Here is a 17,301-nt window from a genome sequence, read left to right on the forward strand (position 1 = left end):
TCGTAATTTTCCAGTACTCAGGGGATCCTATGTAAACCTGGTCCAGACAGAGTTTTTATTGTATCTTATTTCTGAGCTCCAACCGGGCCTTCCCTCTGGAGGTCAAGCCTCTCGGTCTCCTTGAAAATTCCGATCTGAAAGGTAGAGTCTCCTGATTCCTGTGGTCACCACTTCTGCTGGGGCTCCAGGTCCACAAGGAAAAGTCATCAGCGACTTGATCTTAATCCTTCGCTGCCTGTGCACAGGTCACTGAAAAACATCTGGCAGCCCCGACCCTTCGTGTCCGTTTGCCAAATGTATTGAAGCGGGGAAGAACTGGCGAGTCCATCTGTGGTCCTCCGTGGTGACGGAGGGACGGGCTAGGTAAAGGTCTGACTTTGGGAGGACCTGTGAGCCCTGTCCGTGTTGCTCAGTCAGAAGGATCGCTGACCTCTCTTCCCTGGTTGGAAGATTTGCACCTTTACAGGCTGTGAGGCTGAGTTCTTGGGGCTGAGGCTAGGAAAACGTCCTCTCTCACACCTCAGAAATGTGAAAATAAAGTTGGCGCCCCTACAGGTTGGAATCAATACCTAATTCCCTTGGGAGATTCCCACCCTGCCTCTTGGGAAGGTGGATTCCATAGCCCACAGTGTGGAGTTTGGCAGAGAAAGATCGGTAGGAGTGAGGAAGTCTTTGATGTGGTCCCCTTAGGCTTCTGCGTCTGGAAAGGGACTTTTCCTTTAATTACTTGGACCACAGACAAAAGTTTCGCCTTCTTGAAGGAATAGACGTCCATTAGCGAACCTAGGAAATACAGTGAGACCTCGTTTACAACGATGGAGCTTCCTCAGGGCCTAAGGATGTCTGGTGAGCTCTGTGGCTGAGTGCCCTAAAGAAAGGGCAAGTCTCCTGATTTCAGGTCCTGTTTCATCACAGATGTCTAACCTCCTAGCAGCAGGGAGCTTGGCCAAGTCAACGAGGTAGGAGGGAAAACATCCATATCTCAACGTTGTCTTCTCCTTGCCCCTGTTTGCCCTCACCTAGCACCAGGAGCCTTCCAAGCTTCCCAGGAGACATGGTAATGCCAGTCTGGACCAGCTGCATTGCCCAGAGAGAGGTCTTTGTTATAAAATGCATCATCGCACATAGATTCTGCGGAGAACTAAATTAGGATAAATGGATTTGGCGTCCCGGGCTGCACAGAAATTGCTCTTTGTCATGATTTTCCTTGCCTTCAACAGAGACTTACCTGTCAGGAGGTTTGCATCTCTCAGTGATTGAGGGAAGAAGATGGGAATTGTTTTGCCATTTTTTCTACCTTATTCTAGTAACTTAGAGAGTACTCTGAAGATTGTGTGAATAAAATATGTAAGACCTATTACATGTAAGATAAAAATTCAACCTGAATTCCTTTTTTATTAGCTAGAATGTCCAGAAATAATATAATAATAACAATTATACTTTACAGGAATTAAAAACTTTATCACATAGAGGCTGCTGAATAGCTAGCTCTTCCCACTGTCACAAGGAAGACAATGCAAGAGGATTTGGGGGTCAGTCAGGAGTGGCAAATACTTAGTATATGTTTCATCATCATCCTCCTTCTCCCAGGGCAGTGATAACTTACTAACGCTTGGAAAACCCTTTCCTACTGCGATCAGGCAGGATTTCAGAATCCTTCTCGGTTTGTACTCCAGACACCTTCTACCAGTCAGTCAGAATTGGCACAAGGGGTTTCATTCTTAAAAAATAAAGATAGAAAAAGGCGTCATCTTGAGTTTTTCATGGCATCATTAAAATGTTTCAAGAAGGGATTTTGGACTAGATCGGTGGCTTTTGCCAGCCTTTTCTGTTTACCAATCATTGAGACGGGATTCAAGACTCGACTTTCCACTTACCCCACCCATTCTTGTCTGCCACCCCAAAAATATCACACCAAAAGAAATGGGAAATATGATCGTGCTTTTATGAGCCATCCATGAGGTGATGTCTGGTCCATATTAAATGTCAGAAATAAATTATTTATGTGAGAAGAAAACACAGAGGTGTCATTATATTATGGATATTAATCCTGCCCAAGAAGAGCAGCTTAACCACCTTGAGTCCCCCTGAGGGACACTAGGAGTTTTTCAGTTGTCCTTTAATAACCACCCGCCTTGGGAATATATAGAAAATATGTCAACATTTTTCATAGGACACTGTACACTTGATGCCCTCTCTTCAAATCTTGAACTCATCCTCTCCTCGTGCCTGCCCCGTGTGTGAAAACAAATAAAAATTCAGCAAGCACTAACAGTTACACAGGGAAATGGATAGACCTTAGTCTGGGTGTAGATATGCTAAAAGCATTTTGTAGACTCAGGTGACCTGTTGTCTGTCACTCCCGATCAGAGCTATAGGACCACACAGTTGGATTGGCTTGACTAGAACACGCTGCTAGAGACCTTTCTCAAACTTAGTTGACCTCTGACATCAACCTCCTATAGGAGTGTGTGGCGGTTTATTCTTTGGGCTTTACCAAGATGGCAGCTGCTAGAGTACATGTGGCCTAGGTCTCCTGTATTGGGGGATTATATGTGATACAAATGCCCGACTAACAAGTAAAGCGGAGTGAGAGAAGGGGCACCATGAAATTCCTTCAGCCTGACCTAGGACCCTCTCACCAGCTTCGGGGCAGGGAGGAGAGTCTTAATTCTGATGCTGTCATTACAATAATATATGAGCTTTGGAAAGACGCTTAACTTTCCTCTCTGTCAGCTCTCTACCACAACATGGAGTAATAATATCAGCTAGACTTACTGATGTGTAGAGTATTTTGCAATCTGAAGCATTAGCTCATATAAGATGGAGAGGCCAAACATTCTGTTCCTTACCCTGTGTGCGGAGTGTAAGACTGAATTTCAGGGTGGACTAGGGAAGGTCAGTTTACAAAATGTGAAAAAGATGTGGTCTTTGACCTCAAGGCTAGAGGTGAGAGATTTGGATGACAAGTGTGTGTGTGTGCATGTGTGTATACATATATTTGCATATAGGTGTGTGTGTGTTTATATAAACGCGCACAGATATGTACCTATACCCATGTTAAATTAGAAGTTGCATTACTTTATACTTTGAGAGGTGTCTCTGGGCAGCATTTTAGTTTGCCAGCCACTGTTAATGTGGCTGTTTTTCTTTCTGCATCTCAAAGGACAGACTCCTTAAAGATTTTCCAATATGATGTGAAAAACCATATTTTTATCTGAATGCTATCTGAATTGACTTCGTATGCATCTGATGCAGTCTTTCTTCCAGACTAGCCTGGCTGTGTTGATCATTTGTTTACTGGTATCTTTCCTTTTTCCACAAAGGACTGGCAGGGTTGGAGGGAGGGCAGGTGGTGCTGTAATAAGAGGTATCTAACATGTTTTCTGTTCTTTGGGGCATTTGAGAAAGCAGTAAGCCAACTTATAAAGGAAAGCACTTCTTTGGCAATCTAGATGGAAGAGAATCCTTCACTGCAGGACTAGGTGTTGCGTTGATCTTGTAAATTAGTTCTTCCTGTCTTTGATGCTCTAGGATCATGCAGCGTCCCAGCAAATATGTCTTCACATTAGGGCAAGACAGTCCTCTTGTTTCCAGCAGGCAGGACAAATAGCCAACAGGCGACAAGGCAGGGTTTCCTGGGATTTGGGCTACTGCAGCTTCCTGGACAAATGAAAAAATGCAGGTGTCACTGCCCTGCCCCCAGGCCAGGCGGGTCACAGGGCAATTGCCCAGTTGCCCGCTGGGAGAGGCCCACCCTGCTCTTTTCCCTGCAGGTTCATTTTTCATGTTGATTGAGTCATGATGCCTCTGTGGCACAGAACATCTGAGGATATGCCTCGTAGGGAAAAGGTCAGAAAGGACGCCAACGATCTCCCCTTCCCTAAAATCTAGGGCTCACTTGCATGGAGTCGTTTGTAAAGGATGGGCCAGCAGGGCTCGTTGCAGGGCTCTGTCTTTCTCTGCGAATGGCAGGAGCAAACCCTCCATCTTGCTAGCTTCAGGGTTGCCTGGCTGCCTTATTTCAACTGAGGCAGCACAGCTTGCTTTAGCTTTGAAGTGTGAAAACCAAATACAGGTTGGCAAAGGGAAGAGATGGAAGCTGCATAGCCTTGTTGGAGCATGAAGGCACACACTCAGCTCTATGCACCACATGCAGGAACTTTTCCCATCTCCTTAGCAATTCCTTATCCCATGGGCACCCCTGAGAATTGTGATTGAAAACAGCAGCGGGCCTGGTTGGTTGCCCCTCACTGGGGCTCTTCGGTTGTAGCTGGTGGGCAGATGCTGTGAATTTCTCTAATTTGGGAAGGGACCCGTAGCTGTCCCCTTCCAACTCTCTGGTGTGTGTCTTCCTAATCTGCTCATGACAGTGAGGCAGGGACACACCCACACACACACACACACACACACACACACAGACTTGACTGACTTGTCCCAGCACCCTGAGCCATGATTTTGGCTATTATCTCCCCCTTCTGTGTCCTAGAGAAGATTTTAGAAATTCTAATACACGAGGCTGAGAAAGGAAAATACTGGCTTCTACAGTACAAACATCTCTGTCCTGAAAGAAAATGTTAATTTTCCCCTAAATCAAATGTTGACATATATTGGCCGCTGCTGAAGATGTGTCACTATGGGAGAAGGTCTCTGCTCCAGAGCTTGGATATCGGGCCGGGGTCTGTCCTCTGAAACGCTAGCTGGTTTAGAATCTAAACAGGTTTGGTTCAGAGGTTTTATGAATCGTTGCAGTTAGTTTTCAAAAAGCTGATCTCTCTGGGACACCCTCCTGAGCAGGGAAGCAGGGAGCCAGGGGTCCACTCTGTGCAGCACACTCTTTTCTGCAGAAGCCTGGGCCCCTCCTGGGCGTCTGCAGTGATGCCGGCGCTGCTTACCTCTGCCCAGTGATACAGGATTTTAACCGGAGATATGGGAGGGGGGGAAAAGGCCAGCAGAGTGGCGAAAGGATGGAACGCACAGGCAAAGGGAAATTTCCAGTGCTTTACCTGCCCCTTTCCCCACTGCCCCCAAAACACACAGTCTAAATATTCTTCTTTGTTCAACACCTATGTTTTTAAAATTCCAAATTAAGTTTCCCCACCCACTCTCTCCCTCCAACTAGACATACACACGCGCGCGCGCACCCTTTTCACTTGTTAAGTTTGAAAGATGATATATACAACCAGCATGCTCTGCCAGTCTGCACGGTGAAGGCCAAGATTAATGCAGAAGGTTGGTGCAACGTTGCCGCAGAGCAACGTGATCAGAATACAAGATGAAGCACAGGGGGAAAGGCCAAGAAATATGTCTGTGCTTGGAGTTTACACAAGTCTCCTTAGCAACTTGTCTGAATTTATTTTTCCCTTAATGTGTGTGGGTTTCTTCCAAACGCAGAGTGAAAGGGGAGTGAAAGAAAGAGTCCCCTCTTTCTCTTCCCTGAGGGCGGAATCCTTGAGTTGGTGAGGGAGCCTTTCTCCCCCTTACCAGCGCCTGCCCACCCCTCCCCTCCCCCATCTAGGTAGCTCTGATCCTTTGCATTGTGACTCTGTGGACAGTTGGTGGCTTTCCAGAAATTCCCATCCCCGTGGGGGATGATGGGACCTGTTTCTGACGGCCACAGCTGTGCAGGTTTCTGCCACAGCCTCCCGCTGCTGGTGCCTGCTCTCGTGTGTGGCATCTGCGGAAAGGTGCCTGTTTACACGCCAGCGTGTTGTAAAATAAGGGAGAAACAGCATAGCTCCTTTCCTCTCAACTGTGTCTTTTATTTTTCTGTCTTGCTCGTTTCCCTTTCTGTCTTTCATCACCTCCTGACACACACACGCACACGCGCGCGCACACACACACACACACACACACATACACACACACACACGCGGTCCTGTAATTCTAATTAGAAGATGAATATAAAGCTTTTAGAAAAAAACCTGACTCTTAGGAATCTGATACGTTGGATTTTATGTGACCGGGCTTGCTTCAGGGGAGACAGCCGTAAATACTGCAGTGGTTTTCCCTACAATTGCTGTACCTGGAAATAACTCTAGGGAAGTACAGTTGCTGCCTCGTTGGAGCCGATGTTGAATATAAATCTTAATATTTCTTCTTCTTGCCCCCTCCCCTTTTAGAGTCAGGGGAAAAAGGAAAAAGAGAAACCTAGCCAAAAAGCCGTTAAGGTTTCATTCTGGCTTCTTTACAAACAGATGTTGCTTGTCATTCTGTTGGTGTTAAGTAGGCACCAGATTGGACCAAGCGGCAGTGTGTGTGTGTGTGTGCGTGTGTGCGTGTGCGTGTGCGTGTGTGTGTGTGTGTGAAAGAGAGAGAAGCAGAAGAAGGAGGGAGGGTGGGAGAGAGAGAGAGAGGCTTGGAGGAGAGAGAAAGAGTGTGTTGGGGGTGTGTAGAGGGCTGGAAGGCAAAACCAGATCGATTTGGGGAAAAGTTGAGAGCAAGAAGTAGTAGGTAATATAGATTCATACCTGGTTTTTCTTTCCAAACTTCAATTTGACGGAGACTTTATAAAATCATATTCCATTTGGTTGATTTTTGTTGTTCCAGAGGAAGGGGGAAATGTGGAAATCAGTAGATGTGGAGAGCCCTGGATGAGACAAGCTAAGCTCTCCTGGAGTGAAACGCAGAGAGAGGGTTGGCAGGCTCTCCCTGGGTGAACCTCTGCCCTGGAGTAAGGCAGAAGGTCTCTGTTTCAGCTGAACTTAGCTTCTTGTGTCTGATGGGTGCTTCTTTTTGTAAGTATCATTGTGGAGGCTCCAGGCTCTTTTGTACTTTTCCCAGAACAAGAATCCCCTTGTTACACAGCCAAGGTTCCAAGGAAATACAGACTCTTTACCTATTGCATATCTCCTTTCCTGCAGGATCCAAGTGATCTGATCCTCAATATTCCCCCTAGCCACCCTGTACCCTCACTTCATTTGGAGCTTTCTAATCCAATTGTGGTAGAACAAGAGCAAAACATAGCTTTGAACATAAAAGTGTTAAAGTTGCCTGGCATATAGAAAGCTTTGTGCAGCCTATAATTCGTTTATATTCAAGAAATGACAGACATCCGATTTTTTAAAAACATGTGTCTCGTGTTTCCATACCAGAATCAGGGTCTTCTGTGTTTTTTAAAATGTTAATTCTCGTAAAAGCCTTTTTGGCTTTATTAACAATATAGCTAGAAAGGAATTTGCAGGCTGGCACCCTTGCTTGTATTTTAAAAAGCAAGAAAAATTGTCATCCTGAGCAAACTTAACGCTTTCAAAAGTGAAAGCGACCTCCTTAGCCAGTTGCACACGAAACAACTTGTTACTGGCAGCCCCTCTCTCTTTTGTTTCCTCGGGTGTGTCAAAAGCAAATTTGCCTCCAACTTCTCACTCTTAAATAGTCGGTCCCTGTTATACATCTGTTGTAAGTGAACACTTGGTGGGTTTAAGATCGTTTTTAAATTACCCCCTCCCAAAAAAAGCACACTACTCAAATTATCTGAGGGCATCTTTTGTTTTCATCCCATCTATTTTATTCTATCACGCCATTTTTCATGTCTTTGTTCTTTAGCCGACCTAGCCACACTTTCATTTTTCATTTGACGTAAAATATTTATTTATTTTTTTAATACAGGGAGTATGTAGTAGGAAGGTTATAAATATCGGTTCCTAATTTTCCCTCTGCCCGAAAGGAACGCGAACACCATGGCGTTGCTTTGCCAGTCTCCTCCCTCCCCTGCTCCCTTCTGGTCAGTTTTTCCTGGGGAGAGAAGAATTCCTTCTACCTAAGCTAGATGGCTCTGGTGCCGGAAGCCTCTGTCTGTCTGCACGGGGTGCTTGAGGGACACTCGCACCCTGGAGGCTGGTGTCCTGGTGGCCAGGTCGCAGGTGGAGAAAATGTGCTGTGATGCGTGGCACCCGTGAATTACTCTTGGAGGAGCACTTGCTGGATGTGCCTCTTTTGTTGAGGTGATTGGATCTTTCTACAAAGAGCAGGGGCTGCAGAGGGTGAGAGAAAAGACATCAGGAGAACTGGAAAGCCATAGGGAGACCAATACTAGCTGTTTCTCCTGCTTCGCGATGTCGGGTTAATGCCAGGGATAGATTTGAGTTCTCCCTCTGTCTCTTTCCTCCTTTCTTCCTTTCTCTCTCTCTCTCTCTCCCCCCCCCCCTCTGCCGCACCCCCGCCCTTCTGCCTGCCCTTCCTCCTTCTCTTTCTTCCTTCCTCCTGTCCTCCCTCCTTCCTTCCCTCCCTCCCTCCCTCCCTTCCTTCTTTCCTTCCTCTCTCTCCATCTCTCACTTTCTGTTTAATTCTCTCTCCTTTTTCTCTCTCTGTCTCTTTGTCTCTTTCTCCTCCCTCCCTCTCTTTCTCTCTTTCTTTCATAACAGGTTGTTCAGTTGAATTGCTCTTTCCCCCCAGGACAAAGGAGGTGTGCTGAGATTCTGTACAAGGGATACCTCTTTTAAAGAGAAGGAGGGTGGAAGGGCAGGGGATCTGTCTGTCGGTGTCGTTCTGCTGACATCACCGTGGATTTGGTGTTCAAGTCCACAGCCAGGCAAAACTCAAGTACATTTTCCCTTTTGCGAGCAGCTGCACAGTGAGTTTTCCTTCCACTAGTAAAGGAACAATGAAGGAAAAGCAAACCCTGCATCTAAAACCTGGCCAATGAAAGACCGCTGGAATGGAAGCCAAGAAGCCCGCTGGGGTGGAGGGGGACAGACTCCTGAATCCACCACAATCAGATATTTTACTTCTATTTTAGCGGCCCCATCAGCAGAGAGAAATAATGACTCCCGAACCATTTCTGAATCAAAAAGTTAAAACAGTGTCTCAGTGATGCTACGTCATGCCAGGTAATGATTGCCCAACTTGATTATACTTAACCCTGCTTAATTATTGATAGCCTATCTCTTAATCATGTTTAGCGAATGAGCAGTTTGATATAAAACATTGGAATTTGGGAGGATTCCGAGACGTCGCATTCCTATTTGATCACTTTTCTGGTAAAATCGTTCTCAAGAGTCATCGGTAGCCAGGGAAATTCCAGGAAAAATGTGAAAGTGACTTATTTGCAGAACCTTTTTATCATGTGTAGTTCTGGAAATGAAGAAACCATAATGCTGCCCAGTGTTTTCTAGAATTACTTTTATTTCCGTTTTTTTGGTGTGTTCCTTTTTACTTTCATTTTGGCATGAATTCTAGTTCAGCTTTATAAAAGAGTTGGGTGACAAAAAGAAACAAACCAAGCAAAAAATCTTGATCCGTTTAAAATAATTTTATTTTCCAGACGCAGGCAAATGGTTTGAAGATGCTGGCCTAGCAAGATGGCAACAGGTTTACAAAAACAGGATTCACAAGAAGTTCCTTTTTTCAGGTAATTATATTTTCCTATAATTTCTCCAAACCTTCCATTTCCTCAAGTATTACAAGTTTTTAGGGCATGCTTGAATCATTTAATTATGAAGAATAACTACTTTAAGCTTGATTTTTTGACAATAGCAACCAGTTTTATAATATTTGTAGCCAACGAGCAGATTATTCAATTCTGTGGAGCTCAGAAAAATATTTTGAAAGTTATTGCTTAACAGTGCTTATTTCTTTTGACAACGATTTAGGCAAACCTCATTTGAAACCATCAGACGCCGTTCTTAAACTCTGTGGCTGTCTTTAGTAATTGTACTTAGAAATATAAGTATTAGAGGATTATCTCTAAAAAGCCTAACATGTGCTCTGAATTCCTGGAAGATATGGCTTATAGAAGTTGCATAATAACTGGTGCTTTATAACATAATATTGGCATAATAGTTGATGTTTTAACTTTAGTCCTAGATTAGTACTACATACAGTATGTAGACATATTTTATACAACTATGCTTACACAGGTCCAGTGACTAGGATTTGAGCTCCGCTATCGTGATATAAGTAGCTTCCTTTCAGTGTTATTGGAGGACTTTGTGCTACGTAAATATGTTTAATAACACAAATGATATATTTGCTTGATAAATTACCTTACCCTACTTTTGCCATTGTTTATAGGTATTTGCCTACATTTTCCAAGTTAATTATTAGTGTTACTATCTAAGGTAGCCCCACAGAATCTTGCTTAAGAAAGCAGGACAAACTTTCCTCTGAAAAGAACCCTTATTATTCTACTCAACACAAAGATGGTTCTTGAAGGAGGTATTCAATTGATATTTGGGAAAATGTCTATTCCCAAATAAACCATTCTTCTACTAGGTCGGTATCTAACTTTCTCTTTTCTCTGCCACCTGGGCATCTTCTGATTTCTCTTTTATTTTCTAAAATTAAAACTCTGGATTGTTTGGAAATTAACACTACAAACCCTTCAGAATGAATAACTTTTCTCTGTCCTGTATTTTCCACACACACACACACACACACACACACACACAAAGACACAGAGAAGCCCCCAGTTGAAACACGGCATTGAGCTCCTTGTTATGGACTTGGAGGTGCAGAGTTACAAAGGTGATGCTTCTTGAATGATTCAGTGTAACTCTGACAGATCTTCATCCGTTGCTAACAAATATTGCATTCTGTCTTTTTAATAAATGATAACAACAGTTCTCGTCACTTTGGGAGCCTGAGCCTATTCCTTTGTACATTAATAAGAGCTCCTGTGTCACACACATTCCAGCCATCCTTAACAGTGTGCAAAGCGCCCATCCTCAAATACCTCTGGCCCTATGACCTTGTCAGGGAGATCAAAGCAAAATAAGAGGCTTGGAGTTTATTTTAAAACCTTTTGTTCTATAAAGGAAATGAACATTTTAAAATAACAGAAAGTCCAAACCATTTTGAGGTAACTGGTTTGGATCCTCCTTGCTTCCACTTGGGACTGTTGTTTCTTTGAATCTAAAAGTCCGGCCATGGAGCTGCAACGAAATTCTCGGTCTTGGCAACCTTCACAGCACCAGTGAACTCTGAGCAGTGATGCTTGTGGCTCCATCGTGATTAAACAGGCAGACAATGAAGTGTCTATGAACCATTGCCTCCTCTTCCCTATTTGTCCCACTGTTGGTTTCCTGTTCTCTCGCTTCCACCTTTTAAGTTGTATACATCGGGGCATGCTCTTTTCTCTGAATAATTCTCAAATTCAGCTGTGTTTTTTTGTTATTAGGAGAGCCTCCCAGATTCTTGAGGTAGGAATGAATGTTCCTCTGTCACGGCAAAGATCTTTTTTTTTTTTTTTTTTTTTTTTTGAGAACCAGCATCTACGGTCATTGCTAACAAAAGTTGAAAAGGTCTCTTTTTAGGTCCTACAAAGAGATGGAGGCATATGTTTTTCCCCACATCCAGGGAGATGGATGATTTTGCTTTCCATCATTTGTCCTTGAAGTACTCACGCTTCAGACTCTGTCCTCAATAAAATTCACAAAAGGAGCCATTAATGAAAGTACATTGTCTTGGCTACTCCTTTACTTGTAGAACACTGATTATGAAGAAAGGATGTTATGCTGACAAACAAAATCCTTTTATGAGAAGTCCTTAGAAATAGAGTCATTCCCACAACCTGGGACAGTTTTGAGGGGAGCAACTATACAATTTCTTTTCTGGTTCAGATTTTAGAAAATATGCCCAGACTTGCTCATTGTTGGTGTTTGGACCAAGAACAGGGGCGGAGTGAGGGTGAAATACAAACTTTTCCTCACGATGAATCTTCCAATTTAATATAACTGGAAATCTCTAGAATAATTTTCAGGAAATACTAACAGGCCCATAGGCGGTGCTTGCTAGTTTATTACAGCTGTCTGCCAGAACGCAAATAAAAAAGGAAAAATTCACCATCTTTTTTTCGTGTAATTACAGGTATTTAAAAGAATGAACTTGCACTTGCGTTCTCCAGTGTTTCTCTCTTTCTCTCCCTACAACTGAAAGACTTTTCTTTATTCTGCTCATTTGCCATCACTATGCTCCGTGTGTGTGTGAAGGCCTGAATAAATGAGTCTTCTGTAATATTAAACAGTAAAATGATGAGGTTTACCTGAAGCCCGTTGTGTCTGTGGAATAAGTGAAAACAGGGAAGTATGTGGGGGAGAACCTAGAAGATGCTGCTTAACGTTTGCCCTTTTAAGGGCGGGATGAAGTCTTCCCGTTTCTGGCGTGAAATGATAGAACGGCAGAACCTTTGGTTGGACTAATGGTGTTAACGTTTCATTTTCAGACATGTCAGACACCCACACGAGAGAGATCCTAAGGCCTGTTGCCACAAACCCGTAGATCCGAACTTGTGATGATAGCCCACACAAGCTTGTGTCTATAGGTATGTGTCTGTGGGCAATCTCACAGGCCGCGGGCTTTGCCTGTCTGCCATCAAAGTCCCTTCCAATTCCTTGATTCTCCTTCTCTTCCCCTTAGTTTCCTCTAAGAGGGGTAGACACGGAAAGAGGGGCTGGTGCGGAGGAAGGAGATCTTTTGTCCTGAAATGGATGAGGCTCTCCAATGATTAATTTATAGGCTCGCCCTCAGTTCCCTTCTTTCTTCTAACTGCTCTCAGCTGTCAGACAAAGAGCCTGGGCTCACAGGTGAGGCAGCAGGAATGGGGGTGACTCAGACAACTTCCTATTGAGTGGTGAGTAAATAGATATATACACGAGGGTTTGTTTTGTTTTCTGTGAGCCTGACATTGTTTTCAAAGTTATCTGATCTTTTTTGGAAAGTGACAGAGACTTGTTTACAAGACCCAGTTCACCCTGGTGTGGGTTGTATCAGTACCTTGTAGTAAGTCTTCCTTTCCCATTGTTCTCCAAGTGCCGTCAAATCAGTCCTTGCCTTTAAAAATAAAATTAATGAGGGGAATGGATGTGCTTAACTGTTTATACTTCTGGACATACCCAGCAATGTAAGAAAAAGAACTTTTATAAAAAAGAAATGGCTCGTTCAGGTCCAGCTTCATATTTGTCCAGAGCTGTTTTATAACTCTTCACCATGCTTAAAAGGCTGGAATGAAAATAATTTTATCCCCTTGCCTCTTAAATGTCACCATTGTGCCAGGATTGGAAAGCCAAACTGACTCCAGATCAAAGCAAAATTGGCTATATTTGTCTCATTCCAGCAATGTGAGCTGAAGAGTCTGTAAACAGAACCCAGGGTGAAAAGTTGATCAGATCTGGATGACTCTGAAACTTTTGCATTCCCTTTTGGTCAAACATAGTACCAGGAGTTCCCTTAAGGTTTTTTTTTTTTTTTTTTTTTTTTTTTGGTGAAGCCTATTCTAACAAAAAAGAGTCAATATGAAGTAGTTATTAACATCAGCAAAAGGTTTGAAATTCAGATGGATACATTTTTTTCACTAAATGCTGGCTCCTCATAAGAGCCGCACTGTTCACGGGTAGCTAGAGCTCTTTCTTCTATCAAGCATGTAAAAATGAAATTTTGTATGTCGGAATTAGGAAGGCCCAGATACAGGTGACATTGTTTAAAGACGTCTTGGAGAATACCAAGCTCTGCAAATGCTACACCCTGAGGATGTTGTGTGTATGCGTTTGCTCTGCAAAGCATTGAGGAGGGTGGTCTGTAGATCTTGACTTCCAGCTTACTGAGAACTTGTTGCTTCGTTCTGGAATGATGGAACATTACATCCAGAAGAAAAAGTCTGTCCCCATTGGTGTGTATCATGTATAATTCTTTGCCCAAGGCCTTTATCTGCCCATTAAGCAAACAATCTACTCGGTTGCTTTTATACACCTCTTTGAAGTGGTCGACTCGGAATGGATAAGCTGCTAGCAAATTAAACCTGTACCTTCCCTGGATAAACACTTCCGTTTGATGAAGGCAAAATCGTGTATCTACTCATCATCCCTTTAACCTGCTATTAAATGTGCTGCCAGTGGGACCAACAGAGCTCATGAATCTAGGGGATGCTGAGCAGCCTGAATTCCCTACACAGGGACGACATTAAGACTGCAGGGTGACCAGTAGGTGACTTTTTTTTTTTTTTTTGCGGTACGCGGGCCTCTCACTGTTGTGGCCTCTCCCGTTGCGGAGCACAGGCTCCGGACGCGCAGGCTCAGCGGCCATGGCTCACGGGCCCAGCCACCCCGCGGCACGTGGGATCTTCCCGGACCGGGGCACGAACCCGTGTCCCCTGCATCGGCAGGCGGGCTCTCAACCACTGCGCCACCAGGGAAGCCCCAGATCGTTTCTTTTAAGGGTTTTTTTTAAACCCAGTCATTACCCTAAGAAAAAAGATTATGCAGAGCAGTCCATCTTTTCAAAGTTTCTAAAAGGCCTAGGACATGATTATTTGATTCACCTGGCTAGAAAATATTCTAGTGGAAAGCCCAAAGCCCCTGGACACTGGTCACAAGAAACAGGATATTAAATATTTTACAGGATGATGAAATTCAGTATTTTTCCCTTCTTCCATGTTCGTGAATGAGTGGTTCTGTAGCTATTAATTATTCCCTTGGGACTCCCTCAGAGTGGACCAGATATGTTACAGGAAGCTGCAGAAAGTTAAATAACTTCAGGTTTTCCTCAGAAAGACTCTAAAATATATATTCAGTAGTCATTATTGCTTGGGGGTGTAGAGAGAATGGGTATAAAACAAACTAGTTTTATTAAAATTCTCAAATTATTAAAAATATATTTATGAAGCTGTAACACGAGATTATAATTCAGATTTGTTTTTCTTTAACAGAAAAAAATAATTATTATTCCAAGAATCGTGTTTGATAAAGCAGTTCACCCTTTATCACCAGAGTTTGGAGAGAGTAGGGGGAACTGGTGTTTAATTTTGAAAGGGTTTCTTGTTTGTGTTTCAAAATTAATAAATGGATTTCTCTTCATGGGAGGAAACTGATACATATAGGACAAAATTAACTTTGAGTTTTAAGTTAATATGATTTCTTACTTTTCAGTGTGCTTACCAGTCATTCCCCGACATTTGTTAGGTACTCTAGATCTTTGCTGACTATGTTATTTAACTTCATCAGATGTCACCTAGCCTCTCTAATTGAGATTTTAAAAGTTTCTTAGGCCTGTAATAGTGCTGAAATTTTACAGAGCAGTCAATAGGAATGACTCTCCAAATCTGCAGACTTATTAACACCTAACATGTTACTCAATAAAGTATGAGTTGGAATAAAGCCACTTTTTTATTTCGCTGGAGCCATATGGCCAGACACATTATAGGATGCATCCACTCGTTCATTCAGCAAACCTTTATGAATGCTTACTATGTGTTCAGTACTTTGCTAGAGGGTGAAGACATTACTCTGACTTCAAAAAACTGATTATCTGGTCAGGAGTCCCTTTGCAGAATTGCTTGTTGGCCATACCAACACAGACTTCAATGAATCATGTTTTAATCATAACGTTTGTCCAACTTCCAAACACCAGATCAATACAGAATATGTTTACTAGTGGGGAGTCCCTGCTTTTCTGTAATCTCAGACACTCATGGCATTGTTCAAGATTCACCCTCCCTTCATTTGGAAAGATTGCTGCTGGTAGCACTTAAAAACCTCAATGTTCAATAGTCTGAGGGTCTGTCTGTCTGTATTCAGAATACCTTTAAAATATGTTTTTTTAAAGTTAAAAGAGTAAAATAGATTCTCTATACCTAAAGGTATGTAACTACTGTTCTCCTATAAATGCTATTTATTTTATTTTTTTACTTTCCCTTTTCAATAAGACCTTTTATGACATCACTCCATATCATAATTGCATGTTGTTATTACATGCCTACAAATATTTACACTAATTATGTAATGAGCCATAATTGCACTAATACATGATAATGGGCTAAAATCAGTGTAAATAAACAAGGAAATTCACACAACTAAAAGAGCAGGGTGTTGAAAACCATTAGTATTCTAAGAGCAACATCTTTTTATCTTTGACCCCTAGAAGAAGAAGGTACATGGAGAAAGATGAATGTTTCCATTTCCAGATATTTAAAAGCTCTGTAAGCTATATGTTTATACTCATATACTAGTGTTCTAGTACACTGAAACTTAACCTCTCTTTGTTGTATCTTCTTTTGCTTTCTCTTACCTGCCCCTCCACTGCCTTGTTTCCCATTTATAAGAGTTATATCCTGACTGTGTTTATAGAATCAGGCAAAAGGTCAGTGCAAGGAAATGAATTATATTTTCTTTTAGTGCCCCAGTGGATATTAAATCATATGCATAAGTGAGTATCTAAAAGGCAGGGGACTTGGAGTTACTTCTTGAATTTCCATATGAGATCCAGGACTTAAGGCATACTTGTCAGGTTGAATTCAGTCATTCTACAATTTTCCCCCCTCTGGAATCTTGATAGCAAATCCACCTTCCTATGATTGAAGTTACAGTGTAAATGGAAGAACAGGGGACCTGGCATAAAAATAAAAATTGCCTAGCCTTTAACTTTAGGTTCATTTATACTCCCACTTTGTTCTTTCGTTCATACATGTTTGTTTTCATGAACATGTTTTTAAGTCTCTGCTATGTGCCAGGTAGTAGACATGCAGGTGGTACCAGATTTGCAAAGGTGAGTAGTGCAGCCTCATCTTCACATAGCTCAGGGTCTAGTGAAGGAGACAGATAAGTGATAATGCAGTGGTGTTAGGGCTAGATTAGAAATGTGTGTGTGAAATTACGAGATAATCAGAGAAAGAACTCTTTGAATTGAGGCTTGAAGGATGAAGGAGTTTGCTTGGTAAAAGTAACGTCCCAGTCTTTCCCCCAAACCAGGTAGCATTGATTGAAGAGAGGCAGCCTCCTCAAAAAAGCAGCCTTACTCCCCGATTGCTGCGTGAGGGAATAGGGTTGGAAAAATTGGAAAAATGATCCTTCGCCAAGTTAGTTGAGTAGCATGAAGAAACACCAGCTCTTCAGCATTTGCATCTGTCTTTTGAACGCAATCAGCATGATAGAATTATCACTCTTTGATTCCCTGTGCCCTCAGACACCCCTCCATCTTATACGGTTAGGCCCAGCCCCTCTGAGGAACAGCCTTTAACCAGGCAAAACCAGAGTCCACTTGAGCAATGAGGAGAGATAGCCACAGAGCAGTCCTCATGGGAAAATACAAACCTGACCAAACATGGGAACACACAGAGATGGGAAGCCACCAAGCTTATGAGTCTGTCTGTCACTCCAGCATTGAACTGGCCCTGAAGATAAAGACCCAGTTTAAAAATGAAGAGTACAAACAGCGAAATTTAATACCTTATAATGAAAAAAATAGAGAGTCACATTTCTATACATTGCTAAATAAACAGGGATAGACTTTGTGAAAAAAGTGCTGAAGCAGTCACCTCTGGAAAATGGGCGCTTTATAAATATGTGAATTACTTGATGTACATGATGAATACTG

At 42.7% G+C, this 17,301-nt stretch overlaps 1 long non-coding RNA gene across 1 annotated transcript in view; it reads left to right on the forward strand.

The window, feature by feature from the left end:
- LOC132429452 (uncharacterized) overlaps positions 1 to 17,301 on the forward strand; it is a 259,274-nt gene that overhangs the window by 200,866 nt on the left and 41,107 nt on the right. The window contains exon 5 of the long non-coding RNA XR_009520352.1: positions 9,263 to 9,349. This is a non-coding gene — a long non-coding RNA (uncharacterized lncRNA). The remainder of the gene's footprint in view (positions 1 to 9,262; positions 9,350 to 17,301) is intronic.

The sequence above is a fragment of the Delphinus delphis genome, chromosome 8, assembly GCF_949987515.2.
Source record: "Delphinus delphis chromosome 8, mDelDel1.2, whole genome shotgun sequence".
NCBI lineage: Eukaryota > Metazoa > Chordata > Mammalia > Artiodactyla > Delphinidae > Delphinus > Delphinus delphis.